The sequence below is a fragment of the Mirounga leonina genome, unplaced genomic scaffold (assembly GCF_011800145.1).
Source record: "Mirounga leonina isolate KUSES-001 unplaced genomic scaffold, KU_Mleo_1.0 Mir_166, whole genome shotgun sequence".
NCBI classification, from domain to species: Eukaryota; Metazoa; Chordata; class Mammalia; order Carnivora; family Phocidae; genus Mirounga; species Mirounga leonina.
In genome coordinates this window covers 35,471,066-35,486,575 of record NW_023270418.1, presented here as the reverse complement: position 1 = coordinate 35,486,575, position 15,510 = coordinate 35,471,066, and the positions used below count along the sequence as shown (strand labels likewise).

The 15,510-nt window shown below is 52.5% G+C and overlaps 1 protein-coding gene across 1 annotated transcript in view; it reads left to right on the top strand.

Annotated features, from left to right (window-relative positions):
• SHANK2 (SH3 and multiple ankyrin repeat domains 2) overlaps nucleotides 1-15,510 on the top strand; it is a 480,608-nt gene that overhangs the window by 38,527 nt on the left and 426,571 nt on the right. The gene's annotated exons all lie outside the window — the stretch shown is intronic.

Sequence of the window (15,510 nt, the reverse complement as noted above, 5' to 3'; positions counted from 1 at the left end):
GATGTTTTGTTTTTGAACAGAACCTATGAGAACAACCATCCCTGTCTTGTCCCCGTTCTTGGGAGAACATTTTCAGGCTTTCGCTGATGTTGGCTGTGTGCTCTTCGGAGACACCCTTTCTCAGGCTGAGAAAGTTTCTGTCTGGTCCTTGTCTGCTGAGCTTCTGTGTCACGGATCAGTGTTGCGTTTTTGTCAAAAGCTTTTTTTGCAGCTATTGAGATGGTTGTATGGTTTTTATTTTCAGTTTGTTAATATGGTCAACTACATTGACTTTCAAATGTTAAATCAACCTTGCATTCCTGATGTAAATCACCCTTGGTCATGAAATATATACTGTCGGATTTCATTTGCTAAAATTTTGTTTAGGACTTATGCATCTATGTTCATGAAAGATATTGACAGGTTGTTGTTGTTTTAGTAACAGGGTGACATTGGCCTCACAGAATTTCTCTTCAATTTTCTGATAAAAATAGTGTAATACTCTGACTTTCGTTCCATTCATATTAATGTGATATGCCTTGTCCTATCCTTTTACTTGTCAGCTATTTTTTTAAACCCCCCTCCTTTTTTTTTAAGGTTTGTTTATTTTTTAGTCCTCTCCCAATGAGGGGCTCAAGCTCACGACCCCGAGACCAAGAGTCGCACACTCCACTGATGGAGCCAGCCAAGTGCCCCTCAGCTATTTTTATTTTTAATGTGCATTTCTTATAGAAAGCTCAGAGTTGGGTCCTATTTAATGTGAAAGTGGTAATGGGTTGGCTTAAATCTGTCACCTTGCTATGGGTTTTCTGCTTGTCTCATCTGGTCTCTGTTCACCTTTTTCTGCCTTTGTTTATTTACACTGATAGAATTTTGTGATTCATTTTCTCTCCTTGGTTGACTAGATAGCTGTAACTCTGTGTTTTATTATTTCAGTGGTTGCTTAAGGGCTCCTGGTAAAAACTTTGATCTTATTCCAGCCTGTCTTCGCGTGCCATCACACCGCTGCTGTCTGAGAACTTCCAGTCACATACTTCCAGCGTCTGGCTCAGTTCTGTGATACAGTCATGTATTTTTCTTTCAAGTATTTTATAAACCCTGCACTAAATTTTTTTTAAAGTCAGTTGTCATTTAAAGAGGTTTAAATAAGGAAAAGCATATGGGGCGCCTGGGTGGCTCAGTTGGTTAAGTGTTTGACTTGATTTTGGCTCAGGTCATGATCTCAGGGTCGTGAGATCAAGCCCTGGTTGGGCTCTGTGCTGGGCGTGGAGCCTGCTTGAGATTCTCTCTCTTCCTTTCCTTCTGCCCCTCCACCAATTAATAAGTCAATAAATCAGTGATTAAATAAGAAAAGGCATATATTTACCCCTGCGATGATCACTTCCAGTTGTCTCCATTCTCGTGTCATTTCATATTTTTATCTGGTTATCATTTCCTTCTGCCCAAGGTCTCTCCTTTAACATTTCCTATGGGGAAGCCTCACTGGTCATGCAATCTTGCAGCTTTTACATGTGTGGAAAGTATTCATCTTTGAAAGATGTTTTCACCGGTCATAAAATTCTAGTTGTGCCTTTTTACCTTTCAGTGTGTGAAAGATGTTCTTCCATCGCCCACTCACTTGTATTGTTTCTAACAAGAAATCTGCCATCATTCTTGAGTTTGCGGTCCAGATGTAAAAGGTCTTTATGTTTTTAACCCTTTGTCTGCTTTTTTTTTTTTTTTAAGATTTTATTTATTTGAGAGAGAGAGTGAGTGAGAGAGAGAGAGAACACAAGCGGGGAGGGGCAGAGGTGGAGGAGAAGCAGACTCCCTGTTGAGTGGGGAGCCCAACACAGGGCTCCATCCTGGGACTCCAAGATCGTCACTGGAGCTAAAGGCAGATGCCCAACCAGCTGAGCCACCCAGGTACCCCCTTTTGTCTGCCTTTAAGATTTTTCTCTTTGGGGCACCTGGGTGGCTCAGTTGGTTAAGTGTCTGCCTTCAGCTCAGGTCATGATCTCAGGGTCCTGGGATTGAGCCCCACGTCAGGCTCCTTGCTCAGTGGGGAGCCTGCTTCTGCCTCTCCCTCTGCCTGCCGCTCTCCCTGCTTATGTGTGTGCTCTTTCTCTCTCAAATAAATAAATAAAATCTTTAAAAAAAAAGATTTTTTTCTTTATCTTTAGTTATGATTTATTGTGACACATTTTAGTGTCGTTTTCTTACGATTCTCGTGTGTGGGTTTCATTGAGCTTGAGTCTGTGGGTTTATAGTTCCCATCAAATTTGTGTTTTGCTAAAATTTTTGGCTATAGTTTCAAACAATTTTTCTGTACCTCCTCCCCCTTTTGATAGGGACTCCAATTATATATATGTTATATATGTTAATGTATACATATATATGTATATATACATGCTTCAAGCTGTTTCATAGCTTAATGATAATCTGTTCTTCTATTGTAATTTGTTGCCATTTTCTCTCCGTGTTTCATTTTGCTCTGTCTTCAATTCACAAATCTTTTTATTTGATGTTTAATTTGCCACTAATCCCATCCAGTGTATTTTTCATTTTAGATATGGTAGTTTTCATCTTTGGGAGTTTATTTAGTTTTTGTTTTTTTTTATGAACATAAAGAATATAATGTTAATATAACTTTTAATGCCTTGCCTGCTAATTCTAACATTTGCATCAGTTTTTGGTTAGTTTTGATTGGTTGATTATATTCCTCATCATGGGTCATATTTTCCTGCTTCTTTGCATGCCCAGTAATTTTATTGTTTAACTTAGTAACTTTTTTATTGCTAAACATTGTGAATTGCAAATTTTTATCTTGAGTTTGTATATTTTCGAATATGTATAAACATTTTTTTTTAAAGATTTTATCTATTTATTTGACAAAGAGAGACACAGTGAGAGAGGGAACATAAGCAGGGGGAGTGGCAGAGGGGGAGGCAGGCTTCGTGCTGAGCAGGGAGCCCAATGCGGAGCTCGATCCCAGGACCCCGGGATCACGACCCGAGCCGAAGGCAGACGCTTAACGACCAAGCCACCCAGGCGCCCCATGTATAAACGTTCTTGACCTTTGTTGTGGGATTCAGTTAAGTTACTTAAAAACAGTTTGGTCCTTTCATGTCTTCCTTCAGTGTGTGTTCAGTGGGATCGTGGCAGCATTTATTAGTCTTGGCCTATTTCCCACTCTTGAGGCCAACCACTCTGTGTGTTCAGTGCTCCTAAGCCGTGAGGTTTTCCAGGTTGGCTGGTGGGAACAGCACATTCCAGGACCTGTGTGGTTGATGTGTATTGTTGCCTCTCACCCTTCGGATGCCTCCTTCCCCAGTGCCTGGTAGGTTTGTCACATGCATGCGTTGATCCCATGCTCTAGAATACGCAGAGGGACCATCTGCCCATCTCCCATGGCCTTTGTGTCCAGTCTTCCCTCCCGCATCCCTGCCCTGCAGATAGCTGCCACGGACTCCCTGCATCCCAGCCTCGCTGCTCCACCAGAACTCCCCCAGCTTCACTGGGTGGCCCTTTTTCTCTCGATGGCCTAGAAGTCCTGTGAAGGCAATAAGCTGGGGGCATTCATAGGGCTCACCTCATTTGTTTCCTGTCTCTCATGTGTGGCTGTCCTGCATTTTGAAACACATTTTTTTTCATATATTTTTAACACATTCTGATGGCTCCAGGCAGGAGGCAGCGTCCAGCACTGTTACTCTGCCTTCCCTGGGTGTGAGGGTCTCTCTCTCTCGTCTTCTGCCCCAGTGCGTCCTTGTCTCCACCTCTCTCCACCTGCTCCGAGTCTGTCCCTCCCCTGCTCTTACCTCTCTCTCTTCACCTCCCTCTGTGCTCTCTCTACACCCCCTCTGCCTGCCTCACTGTCTCCATCCATGCCCACCATTGGCAGCCATGGCTTCTGTTCATGACTCGTGGCTTAAGCACTGTCAGTTTTGCATTTTCTGGAGAGAACCGTCTTGCCCCAGTCTGTTGCTGTCGCTACCCTCCCACCATGGTCCAGTACCTGTGCCTGTTTGTTATTCTTCGAGTGTGGACGCAGTCAGACCAGGTGCTCAGGAAGAGGCAGTGCATGCAACGGATTTTGTCCCAGCTCTCCTATAGTGACATAAAAAATAACCACTACACGAATTTAACGAAAACCAAGATGGAAGATGTAGCTGGAGAAGCATGCACTCTGCACGTGTGTGTGTGTTTAGCTTAAGGCAGGGTGATCAGGGAAGGCGTTTGTTTCTAGGGCACGTCTGTGGGGTAGGAGGAGGGAGGAGAAGAGGGGTAATAGGCAGAGGGAAGAGCGAGTGACAGGTGCGGACGTTCACTGCCCACTGCCCCTGGGGCTTCAGCACTGAACCCCAGTTCTGTGTGTTTCCCCCCAAAGCCTGTATCCTTCTGTTGCCTCTTCTAGTCTCTGCCACCTTGTTAGCCAGACGCTACTAAGGGTGTTTTATAAATGTCAGTGGTGAGTATCTTTCCGATGATTGTTTTGTTATTCTGAAAAGATACCAGGACCAGACTGCAGGTGTGCATACTGCCCACAGAGAGAGAAGTTAAGAACGGTATCGAAGGTGCTACTCCCTTGAGTATAAATTCTCGGTGTCTTAGCTGCCTGTGGCTGCCATAGTCCATTACCAGCTGGCTGGTGGCTTAAAGCAGCACTAATTTATTCTCTCATCATTCTGAATGTCCAACATGGGGGCGTCTGCAGGGCCATGTTCCCTCTGAAGGCTCCGGGGGGAGGTCCTTCCTGCCTGTCTCAGCTCATGGCTGGCAGCCCTGACCTTCCTTGGCTGGGAGGCACCTCCCTCCAGCCTCTGCCTCCGGCCTCACGGGGCCTTCCCCCGGGGCGTCGTCTGCATTCTCACGTGGCTTTCTTGAATGGACAGGTCACTGCTCAAGGGCCACCCCATCCGCTGTGACCTCATCTTAGCTAATCACATCGGCAAAGACCCTGTTTCCAAGTGAGGTCCCGTTCTGAGGTTCTGGGTGAATGTGAATCTTGGGGACCCCACGTGGCACATTGGGGCATTTGGGTATGTTGTAGCTTGCATAACACATGAGCATGTGTGTGTTTCTGGTTCGAGAAGGGTCCCCTCTTTGGACAGCAGATAACCTTGTTTTAGTGGAACCCTTAGCTTGTGGCTGTGCGGGAGCATGTCTCGGGGGGATGCTTGCCTGGTCGGTCAAGGACGAGGATTCAGCAGAGCCTTACGTCTTTGTACAGGCAGCTGGGTATTTCGGAGAGAGTGAACTCAGTCCTCGGATGCACGGAAGGGTGCAGATGCTGTGGGCAGTGCAGGGGTCGGCTGCGTGGAGGCATTTGGAGCTTCGTCTTTCACACCTGCTCAGAGGCGGGCAGCACCCCGGCAGGCCCACCAGCCAGTGGTCCCTGCAAGGAGGAAAACCCATTCCAGAACCAGTTTCTCCTTTCTCTTCATGGTGTCCCGCATGCTGGTTGAGAACAGCTTTCCTTTGGCTGTTTCTGAAATCTCCAAAGTCCATCTGCTTGAAAAATGCCTGGAATAGATTATAAACCCTGTCCAGCGAGTGGTTTTGCCCCTGTCTGCCCCAAGGTGACAGGGAGCGGGTCGGGTGGTGGACAGGGTGCTCACTTCCCAGCCTCCGGCACCAGGATGCTGCGGTGCTTGGAGACACAGCTGGGAAGTCTGGGAAGGACCCCACGTCTGTTGCACTCGCTGGGCTCTCCCTTTGCACGGCTGCCGCTGGGGCTCTGGGACACGTGTGTGGTGATGCCACGCCGGGTGCCGCCGTCCCGGCCCTGCACCCCCCGAGTGTGTGTGCGTGCCCTGGTGCACGCCGTGCAGCCTCCCCGGGAGGCACGCTCTCTCGGGCAATGCATCTGGGAGTGCACACCCGTCTAGGATGCGGTTCTTCCACTCCCAGGACCCTTCGCTGAGAAAGCTGATCGAAACATGGGGCAAGGTGCTTAGAGGCTGCTGCTTTCTTTTCCTTTTTTTTAAAAATTTCATTATGTTATTCCCCATACATTACATCATTAGTTTTCGATGTAGTGTTCCATGATTCACGGTTTGTCCATAACACCCAGTGCTCCATGCAGAACGTGCCCTCCTCAATACCCACCACCAGGCTAACCCATCCTCCCACCCCCCTCCCCTCTAGAACCCTCAGTTTGTTCCTCAGAGTCCATCATCTCTCATGGTTCGTCTCCCCCTCTGATTCCCCCCTTCATTCTTCCCCTCCCGCTATCCTCTTCTTCTTCTTTTTTAAACATAATGTATTATTTGTTTCCGAGGTACAGGTCTGTGATTCATCAGTCTTGCCCACTTCACAGCGCTCACCATGGCTTCTTTCTAACAAAGTTCCACGAGGGAGCACACGTTCACACTGGGGTGCCTGCCCCGCCTTCTTGGTGTTGAGGTGTTTCAGGATCTTCCCGGGCGCTGGGGTGTTTGGCTGTGTTGGGCATCCTGACAACCGTCTGCCCCTTTGGATGACACAGCACAGCTGAGCACGTGATGACCCTCCCCTATTGGAGCCTCAGGTGCCCACTGGGGATGCTCCCCTCGTGCCCACTGCTGCAGCCCTGGGCCCGGCCCCCCCAGCAGGGACAGGGGCCTCGAGAGCGGAGGCAGGCCTTCCCTGGTGGTCAAGACTGAATGTTTATGCCCACCCCAATTCCAGTGTGGATGCCCGGACCCCAGTGAGGCTATATTAGGACCTGCGGCCTTTAAGCAGGTGATTAAGGTCAAGTGACATCATTATAGGGGTGGGGCCCTGATGCTGGAAGATTAGCATCCTTATAAGAAGAGACACCGGAGGGCTCCCTCCCTCCATGCGAAGACACAGCGAGGGGACCCCTTTTGTAGCCCGGAAGGGGGTTGTCACCAGGAGCAGACCACACCGTCCTGCCCCTGATCTCTGACTTCTGGCCTCAGGGGCTGTGGGAGATAAATGTCAGTCATGTAAGCCCCCAGTCTGGGGTATTTTGTTACAGCTCTGGGCAGACAAAGACCCCGGGCCTCGCCCCACATTGGGTCCAGTGGATCCCCCGGTGGGGGATCCGGCAACTTCCCCATAGCTGTATGCACAGTGAAGGTCCGGGCCGTGGTCTGCCCTTAGTGCTCAGTGTGGGGAGCGGTCATTGTCCCTCCTTGGCTGGCCTGTCCGATGACGTTTGGGGTTGGGGCTAGGAGCATACGCTGAGGCCCCCTCCGAGCCACATGTTTCCTGTCTAAAATGATACATCAAGCTAGCAAGCTGTTAGATAAAAATATGTTTTCACCTGCTTTCACAGATACACCCTCATAAAGACAAAATTTTAGAAGTGTGGGGATTTACCATTATTGCATATTCTGTAAGATGTGTATGTCTTGCCTTCTGTTTAGCAAAATTACTGTGCATGTTGTTATAATCCAGGTTTTCACATAATTTATGTTCCATTGAGAACATAATCTAAATAATTAACTTACTATATTAACGTCTACAGGATGTGAATGGATTTTCGTAAAAATGGCAATCAAAAATAAATTTAAACGTTTTTCAAAAGATTCCAAAAAGGATAGCCACCGAAAGATCTCAAATTATCCATTAAAAGTCAAAATACAAATTAAAATTCATGAACGTTGTAATTTCAAATCACAGTAATTTAAACAGAAACATTTAAATTCCGTTTTCTGAAAACTTGGTTTCTTTGACTATTTCTGTGAACTTAAAACAAGCCACAGTCCTGATGCTCAGACGTCCGTGCAGAGAATCCGCACCTCCTTGCCCACCTGTTCTACTTAGAGCTCTGCAGACACAGGTTTGGAGGCACATGGATCGTTCGGAGCCATCAGATGTTCCTGAGACAGCAGGTGCTGCTGCCCTGGACACAGGCCCACCTGGAGCGGCTGCAGTCCCAGACGTGACACAGAGACACAGAATGAGCAAATGCTGTTGGAAAAACAGCGCCGGGAGACTTGCGGATGCCAGGGTCCCCATGGACCTGCCGCGTGTAAAGTCCGGGGTGTCTGAAGCGCCGTAAAGCAAAGCCCGACGAGGAGGTGCTGGATCCCGGGACCTGGGATTCGCAAGTGAAGTCAGAACAGTCCTTGCGGCAGGAGGCTCCTACCTGAGTGCGTCCCCAGCTCACACTGTCCTGCCCGTCCGCCGGTCCATCTGTCGGTCCGTCTGTCCTGCAGCATTGCAGGATGTAGAGGAGACAGGTCAGCAGGTGCAGAAGGAAGGTGGCTCCGTGCTTGTGGCCTGCACTGGGCCCTGAGAGCCGGGCGGGGCCGGGTGTTGGGGCGGCCAGGGGCGGGCATTCCGGGGGCGCTGCTCACAGATAAGAAGTCTCTGCTCCCGAGAAGAGCCAGATGGCAGTGTCCGAGGGGTCACCCATTCCCAGCCCTGGCCGAGCACCTGCCCCTCCTGGGGCACGTGAAGGACAGCCTCCTTCCTGTTCCAGGTCCCAGGTGGGGCTGGGAGCCCCGGGACAGGCTGAGCTAGTATTAGGAGGCCCGAGGATGGACATCTCTGGGCCCACGGATCGCTCTGTGGGGTTTGGCCAGGCTGCTTAGAACTGACTCACGCTTGGTGTTTGCACAAGATTGTCCACACGGCAAGGGGCCATCCCAGGGGATGGAGCTGGGCCGAGGGGCAGCGTGGCGTCCTGGGGACAGGGGGCAGGAAGGGCATCTCCCAGGGAGCCTGCAGACAGCAGTGTCTCCCACCAGGAGGTCGGCACAGCAGCTTTAAACTCCCCAGAGGGGAAAGGTGTTTCCTGCAGACCCTCTCCTAGGAAAATCAAAGTTGTGGGTGCAGAGCACACCCGGATTCCCACAGCCGTTGCAATAATAATAGGAATTAAAGAAAACCCGTCCTGAAGTTTAAACACTGTCATGATAGGTGACAGCAGGACTGGGGTAGCTGCAGCCTCACCCACAGGCCAGCAGGTGTCCCGGGCCAGTGACGTGGCACATGGAGGGAGGCCCACCTCGCCCAGAGTGTCTGATGCTGGGCCGTGGCCCCGAAAGCTGGCGAGAGCCTGGCGTGGGGTTGGAAATTGTAAAAGCATTTTCATAACCAGACACATGCTAGTTTCCAGATCTCTGTGGCATTCCGTTTCCCCCTAGAAATCTCAGAGCTCTGTAATTTTGTTTGATGCGCCCAATTCCCAGACTCAGTAATTGGACTTGGCCGCTGGTAACCCATCGTCTAGAAGGTGTGTCCGCCCCGTGCAAAGCCCCACAGACAGCGCTGCCTAGGGTAGCCGGCGTTGCTGCCGCCTTCCATGGTGGCAGCTCAGCGTGTACCCGGCAGGAGGACCCAGGCCATGCCGCCCACTTGGGGCATTCCCAGTGCACCTGCTGGCCGGAGCTCATTACAGGGAGCCCAGCTAGGGGCTGGGGCTGGGACGTGCTCCTGACTATCCGGGGCGCCCTACCCGTCTGGGCCACAGAACACTGTTTGGATTTTACATTTCATTTCAGATCCTGAGTGCAACCGGTCTGTGAGGGCTGGAGACTAGGAGCTAGCTGAACTTAGCCCTGGTGGGTCAGGGTCCAAGCGAGAAAACCCAGGAAGCTTGCCTGAGGAAGGAGTCGAACAATAATATGTTTGTTCACTGAGCGGGGGCAGAGGGAGCGTGTGGGAGCTCTGTCGGCTTGGCTTCCTATGAACCGATGATTGCTGTGAAAATTAAGGTCAAGGCATTAAAAAATATATATACAAATATATACATCAGTGCAAATCGTTTGCATGTTGCCTGCTGTCCACCCCTCCTCCTCGTTGGAAGAGGGGTGTGGTTGGTGCCCAGACGGGGGTGAATTGACCCAAGTTCCCCCTCCCCAGGCTGCACCCTGCTTTCCCCTTATCAGGCGGGTTGTCTTGGAGGTTTCCTGGGAGGGCCTCCAAGGGCAGGTCTGCCGTCTGCCCTGCTGGTGTAGGGTCTGTCCCGTCCCTCCCTCAAAGCCTCAGGAAGGACTGGGGGCCGTGTCCCCTACCGGCTGACCCTATCTCTTAAGTCAGGAGCAATAATGACCCCCTCCGCCCACATTCTTGCGAGAACCCTAGCCCTTCCAGAAGCATCCACCATGCCCGGGACCCCGCTGGGTGCCCCTTGGCCTCCCCGGCCCGTTTCCTTTCAGAATTTGGAGTAGACTTGATTCATCAGGGGCTTGTGTTGGAAAGACCATTACAGACAGAACTTAGGTCATCGTCACTGGATTTTTTAAAAGTTACTTTTAATTAAAAACATTATCACCCTATAGAAAGGTAGAAAAACATAATAACTATACGTCCACCATCAGAATGAGATATTTTATGATTTTGCTATATTTTCACGTTTGGCTGCCACATTTCTGTTTAAATACAATCTCTCCGAGGATACGCAGCCTGGCTGTCAGCAGCATTCTGTCTGTCCACCGGCGCGAGCTACGGTTCTGCACCCGGATCCGTGGTCCCTCCGGCCACAGCCATCCGTGTTAGTACTCTGTGCGCGAGAAGCTTTACATCAGTGTCTTGTCTGCTCTGCGGCAAGCGTGCGTGCGTGGGATTAGTTCTCAGAGCACTAGCTGGGCCGTGGCAGCTGAGGGGGGGTGGTGCCCGGGCTGGTGCGGCCCAGGCTCTGAGTCAAGCGGAAGGCGGATCTGTGTAGCGGGGGGCATCGGGCCCGACCCAGGCTGGAGCCCCAGCTTGAGGGAAGGACCCCGGGGGACCAGGGGGAGGAGCCCAGCTCGAGGGGGTGGTGCCGACAGGCGGCAGGAGGTAGAAGACAGACCTCGTTTATCCACGGATGCGGCGGGCATGGAAGGGAGAGTTTATTCAGGACAGTGCTTGCAGAGATGCTAGGCTAACCTGGGGAGGCGGCGATTCTCTCTCCTCGCCTTCCCCGGGCTGCCCTTCTCTGCCCCCGGCCCCCACTCGCTGCAGCCCCCGGCCCCCTCTCACTGCAGCCCCCGGCCCCCTCTCGCTGCAGCCCCCTGCCCACAGCCATTGCGCAGACCGTGCATGTGACAGCCCGTTCCTGCAGGTGCGGTGGGGGCCGCCCCCAGCCCCGATTTCAGTGTCCGTGCACCGACCCCGTGCAGCCCCCTGGGGGTCTCACTGCCTTGCGGATGAGTGAATTGTAGACATGTGAGTGCACAACGTGAGCGAGTAGTCACCAATCCTGGGCCCGGGTGTCACAGACGTGGGGTGCTGTTGGAGACTCCACTTGAGTAAAAACCCTTTTCTGCCCCCCCCCCCCATATATGTGTGCGTGTGTATGATTAAAGCAGAGCCAGCGGGCCCTCTGCATTTTTATCTGCGATCTTCACGGGCCTGCAGCTCTGATAAAGTCCACTCCAGCCGGGAGGTGCTTTGTTTTTTTGTTTTGTTTTGTTTTTTAATGCATCTTAGGTCCCAGGTCAGTGTTGCTGTGTTCACCGTGGCGGTGGAAGCAGTGAGCAGGAAAACTAGCTGCCCCCCCTCCATCCGAGGTGTCAGGGGGCTCAGGAGCCAGTTTAAGTTGTTACGTTTTCTTGGAACAATTTCGTGTTTTCCCGGAACTCTCCAGTGGTAGAATATGGAGCCTTTGGAAAATGTCCTTTACTGGCATCACTTCTGTTTCTCCTCGTTCGTAGGCACCTAGGTGGTGTGTGTGTGGGGGGCAGGTTAGAGAAACGTGTTCTGGGGGTCATCGCACTTTACCAACCTGTGTTTTTATAACTGCCCCCCCCCCCCCCCGCTCCGAGGCCGGTGATGCTGAAATGTTTGCCAGGGGCGGCGGGTAACCTTCCCTCCTCCAACCTGGCGCTGACTTTTCCGAGGGAGGCTGGGTTTTGTGGCACGGCTGTCTTCGGAGCCTGCCTGCCCCCCCTCACCGTGGGGTGAAGAACCCATATGGCCTCTCCGCCCCCCCAACAAAATGCACGACACCCAGTCCTGTTTGAATTTCACATGAACAATGAATAATTCTTTAGCGTAAGTATGTCCCATGCAATATTTGGGAAATATAATAAAATGCTTTCGTGGTTTATCTGAAATGCAGATGGGGCCGGTGCCCTCTCTCTTACCTGGCCCTGGTGACCCTGGGCCTTGCAGTCCTGCCTGGGAGTTAATGATTACATGTTTTCCCAGGGCTTTGCTTTTCCCATGGGTCTGCTGATCTCATTGCTTAAGCCCCGTATTAAGGTCAAGACGTTCTGCTCAGGTCTCTGCCTTGAGCACCCGGGCTGTCCTGCAAAGGACCAGTGTGCAGGTGGCCTCCTTTTCCTCTTTGGACCCGTCCAGTGGGACCTTCCGCACCCGCACTTTGGTGGCAGACACATCCTTTTGTGACCACCAGCCCCTGGCCGACGCAAGGGGCTGTGGTGGGGTCTGGTGGCGGGGGCCACGTGAGGAGGTAACTTGGGGGCTCGGATCATCCCGTTTGCTCTTGAACGGTCTCAGACGTGCAAGGCCATGAGCCTGCATGGCGCCGCGTTCTGCTGGCGGCTGTCCACGTGCCCATCTTCCAGATGCAGGCACTGAGGCCTGCGCTGCCCCAACCATGGGCTTTCCGGGGCCAGTGCCCATCTTTCGTGAGAAGAGCCGCTGGACCCCGTGTGCCGGGAGTGGCCTTGTTTGCCTCCGCCTGTGCCTGGCTTCCCCTGACAGGTCACTCCTCATTCGACAGGGATCCCCTCCTGTGAGCGTGAGGTCACCTTCCATGTCCCCTCTGCGTCCCCTGGGCCCTGCTGGGTTCGGAAGAGGCACAGACAGGCTGTAAGGAGGGAAGACGTGGTTCGTTATTGGAGCAGGAGGTGCTCTGGGCTAACTTACCCTGTCGGGCAGGAAGAAGCTACTGGAAGCCCCTTGTGATGGACCACACACCTGTGTTCATGCTGACGGCTGAGACAGTGAGCGCTGCGCCTCTCCCACTGTCCCTCACGCCCAGGAGAAGGCAGGTTTGCGTCTCCATGCCCCTGTCCTCCAGTCTGTGCTCCCTGCCCAGCTCATGAAGGGGCAGCCCGGGCTCGGCTGCAGGTGCTTCTCCTAACAGTCCCCGGGGCAGCTTCCAGGGACAGTGTCCCAGACCAGTTCATTCAGAAGTTCTGGCGCTCATTTTTTTTAAAGGTTCCCCAAGTAACTTCTGGGGCCAGGATGAAGAACCAGTGTTCTAGAGGATACGCTTCCTTGGAACCTGGGACATAGTTGCAAATAATTACATGTATGCGATTCTTTAACATATTTACACATGAATGTTTATGTTATTTGTTTTAACATGTTATAATTAGACGCAATATAGAAATGATTGTACACTGTTATATTATTTCTACGTGATAGGTGTTACTGTATCATATGTTAAAAAGTCTGCGCCTACCCTATACCGTGTAATTATGCCCGGCACTTATTTTTCCACGGGTAGATGGTAAAGGCAGGAAGGAGCACGTCGCTAGCTGTTGCAGCCAGACAGGTGGGGACCCTGCTGGGGTGGAGCCAGGAGCACCCAGATCCTGTCCCCAGCCACCGCTGTCTTGTCCCTCACCAGATTTCGCACTCCTGTGGTTGGGAAGGCATGAAGCTGAGCTCACAAAGGCGTCTGGCAGTGAATACAGAAAAGACCCATTGGCTCTGAAATCTTAATTCCGAATCACACGGGGGTTAGCTTTGGAAGTTTTAATTGAAAAAAATAAAATCTTCCTGGGTGATTTGGATGATCTGCTCTTTGAGACTCCTGACTGGTCACCGGGCCAGTCCAAGCAGTCAAATGTCTGGTCTTGCGGAGGGTCTAGAAGGACACAGAGGCCAGCATGAGTGAACGGATGGATCTGTTGTCAGGCTCTCACACTCACGGTGGGAGGACGGGGAAGGTGACTGATGTCAAGGAGGAGAGCCTGAGGTGGACCTGGAGAGGGTGGGGGTGGGGCTTGCTGGAGATCGTCCCTGTCCCTGGGTGTCACGGGGCAGAACCTTCTGATGGTCACCATAAACCAGAAATCTGGATTTGCGTATGGAATCTTTAGGTTAGACATTTAAAACCCTGTGCAGGCCAAACAAAACTCTGTGGGCCCCACGATCTTGGCCCATTCCCCAAAGACGGTGCAGATCTTCTCGGCAGGAAGGGAGCCCCTGACCCCGGTCATGGTCTTGCCCTTCCCCTGGGGAGGGCATGCATTTCTGGAGTAGCTCCTTTGCTTTGTTAGGCTTCGTGTGCACCTGGGTGTCTGGTGACCCCAGGAAAGTCTGGGATGGAGACAGGAGCGCCCCCGGTGGCTGCCAGCACCCCAGTGCTGGCCCTGCAGGGGGCAGAGCGGCGGGTCGCTTCTAGCTCCAGCAGGCATTTGCTGTCGTTAAACTGAACTCTGGAAGTAAATAGGGGGTGTCCGTTTTCTCACGATGAACACAAATTGTCGCTGGGTGAACCGTGCCCCCCCCGGGACTTTTCTGAGCCTCCCCTGCTCATGAAACACGAGAGCAGGGGACGCTCACCCAAGCACCTGCTGGGCCTGGAGCCTGGGGCAGATGTGCAGGTGAGCTCCCCCCTCCCCCTCCCTCCTGTAAATCACTGGATATTCTGTTTTAGGGTCCTCCACGTGTAGGGCACTCATTCTTGCTCGAAGCTGTGCCCTCTGTGGGAGGATACCATAAACCAGGCGGGCAGTCCCTCAGCGATCAGGGTGGCCTCCATCCCTGGTTGCTCAGGATGGCCCTTCTTGCAGGGAACGCCCCTGCCCACTTTCTACACGCACAGGGCCTTGACCTCCTTTACAGAGTTCGAGTGGACTTGTTGCTTTGGCGCGTCCTCTACCAGCTCCCCGGCATCCCCAGCTCACACCGGCTCTTATCCTAACCTCTCCGGACCCCTGCCCGCAGAGATGGGGGTATCCCTGGGCAGCATGCTCCCAGAGTTACATCCACATCCTTCTTTGTGTTCTCCATCAGCCACGGTTGGCGCCCTGACTTGGTCTTTGCTGGGGAATCTCTACTAGACTTGATGGCGGGGAAACTGTGCTCCCAGCTGCCACAGACCCTTGGGGACCCCCCTGAGTCTCCCCTAAGTCAGCCTGCTCATGGCTTCAGGCTCTGCTGGACTCCTGGGCCCCGGGACTACTTCCCTTCTGAGCCTGGCCCTGCCTTTCTGTTCTATTTTTACATTACCCATCAGTGCTCTGTGTTTGAAGCAGAGGGGTTATTAAGCGTGAACTTGGTACCGTTCTGACCCGAAGCTTGCATTTCTTCCGCTCCTGCTGCTCTGGCTTCAAAGGAAAACAGAAGGTCGCTTGTTTTCCTACCTTGGGAGGCTTCAGACTGCCCCCATGGCCTTTTGGTGGATCCCTGTGAGCTGTGGTCGCGGCCACCGCTAGGTAGGGCTCCTTGTGCATGCGGGGTTTCCCAGCCTGGGGGCAGAGCCTACGGGGCCCTGTCCTGGCCTGGCTGCCTCCCGGTCCGGGCTCCGGGGAGCAGCTGGGGTACCATGTTCTCCCCGCCTCCAGAGGCGTGTGCATCATGCACAGTAGCTGTGCGGCTGTTAGACCAGCAGGTGCAGGACGGTGCGCCTGAGGCGCCAGTCTCCCCCGAACGCTGGGCTTCCTGTGTGCAGTTTTCACATGTGCCCGTTGT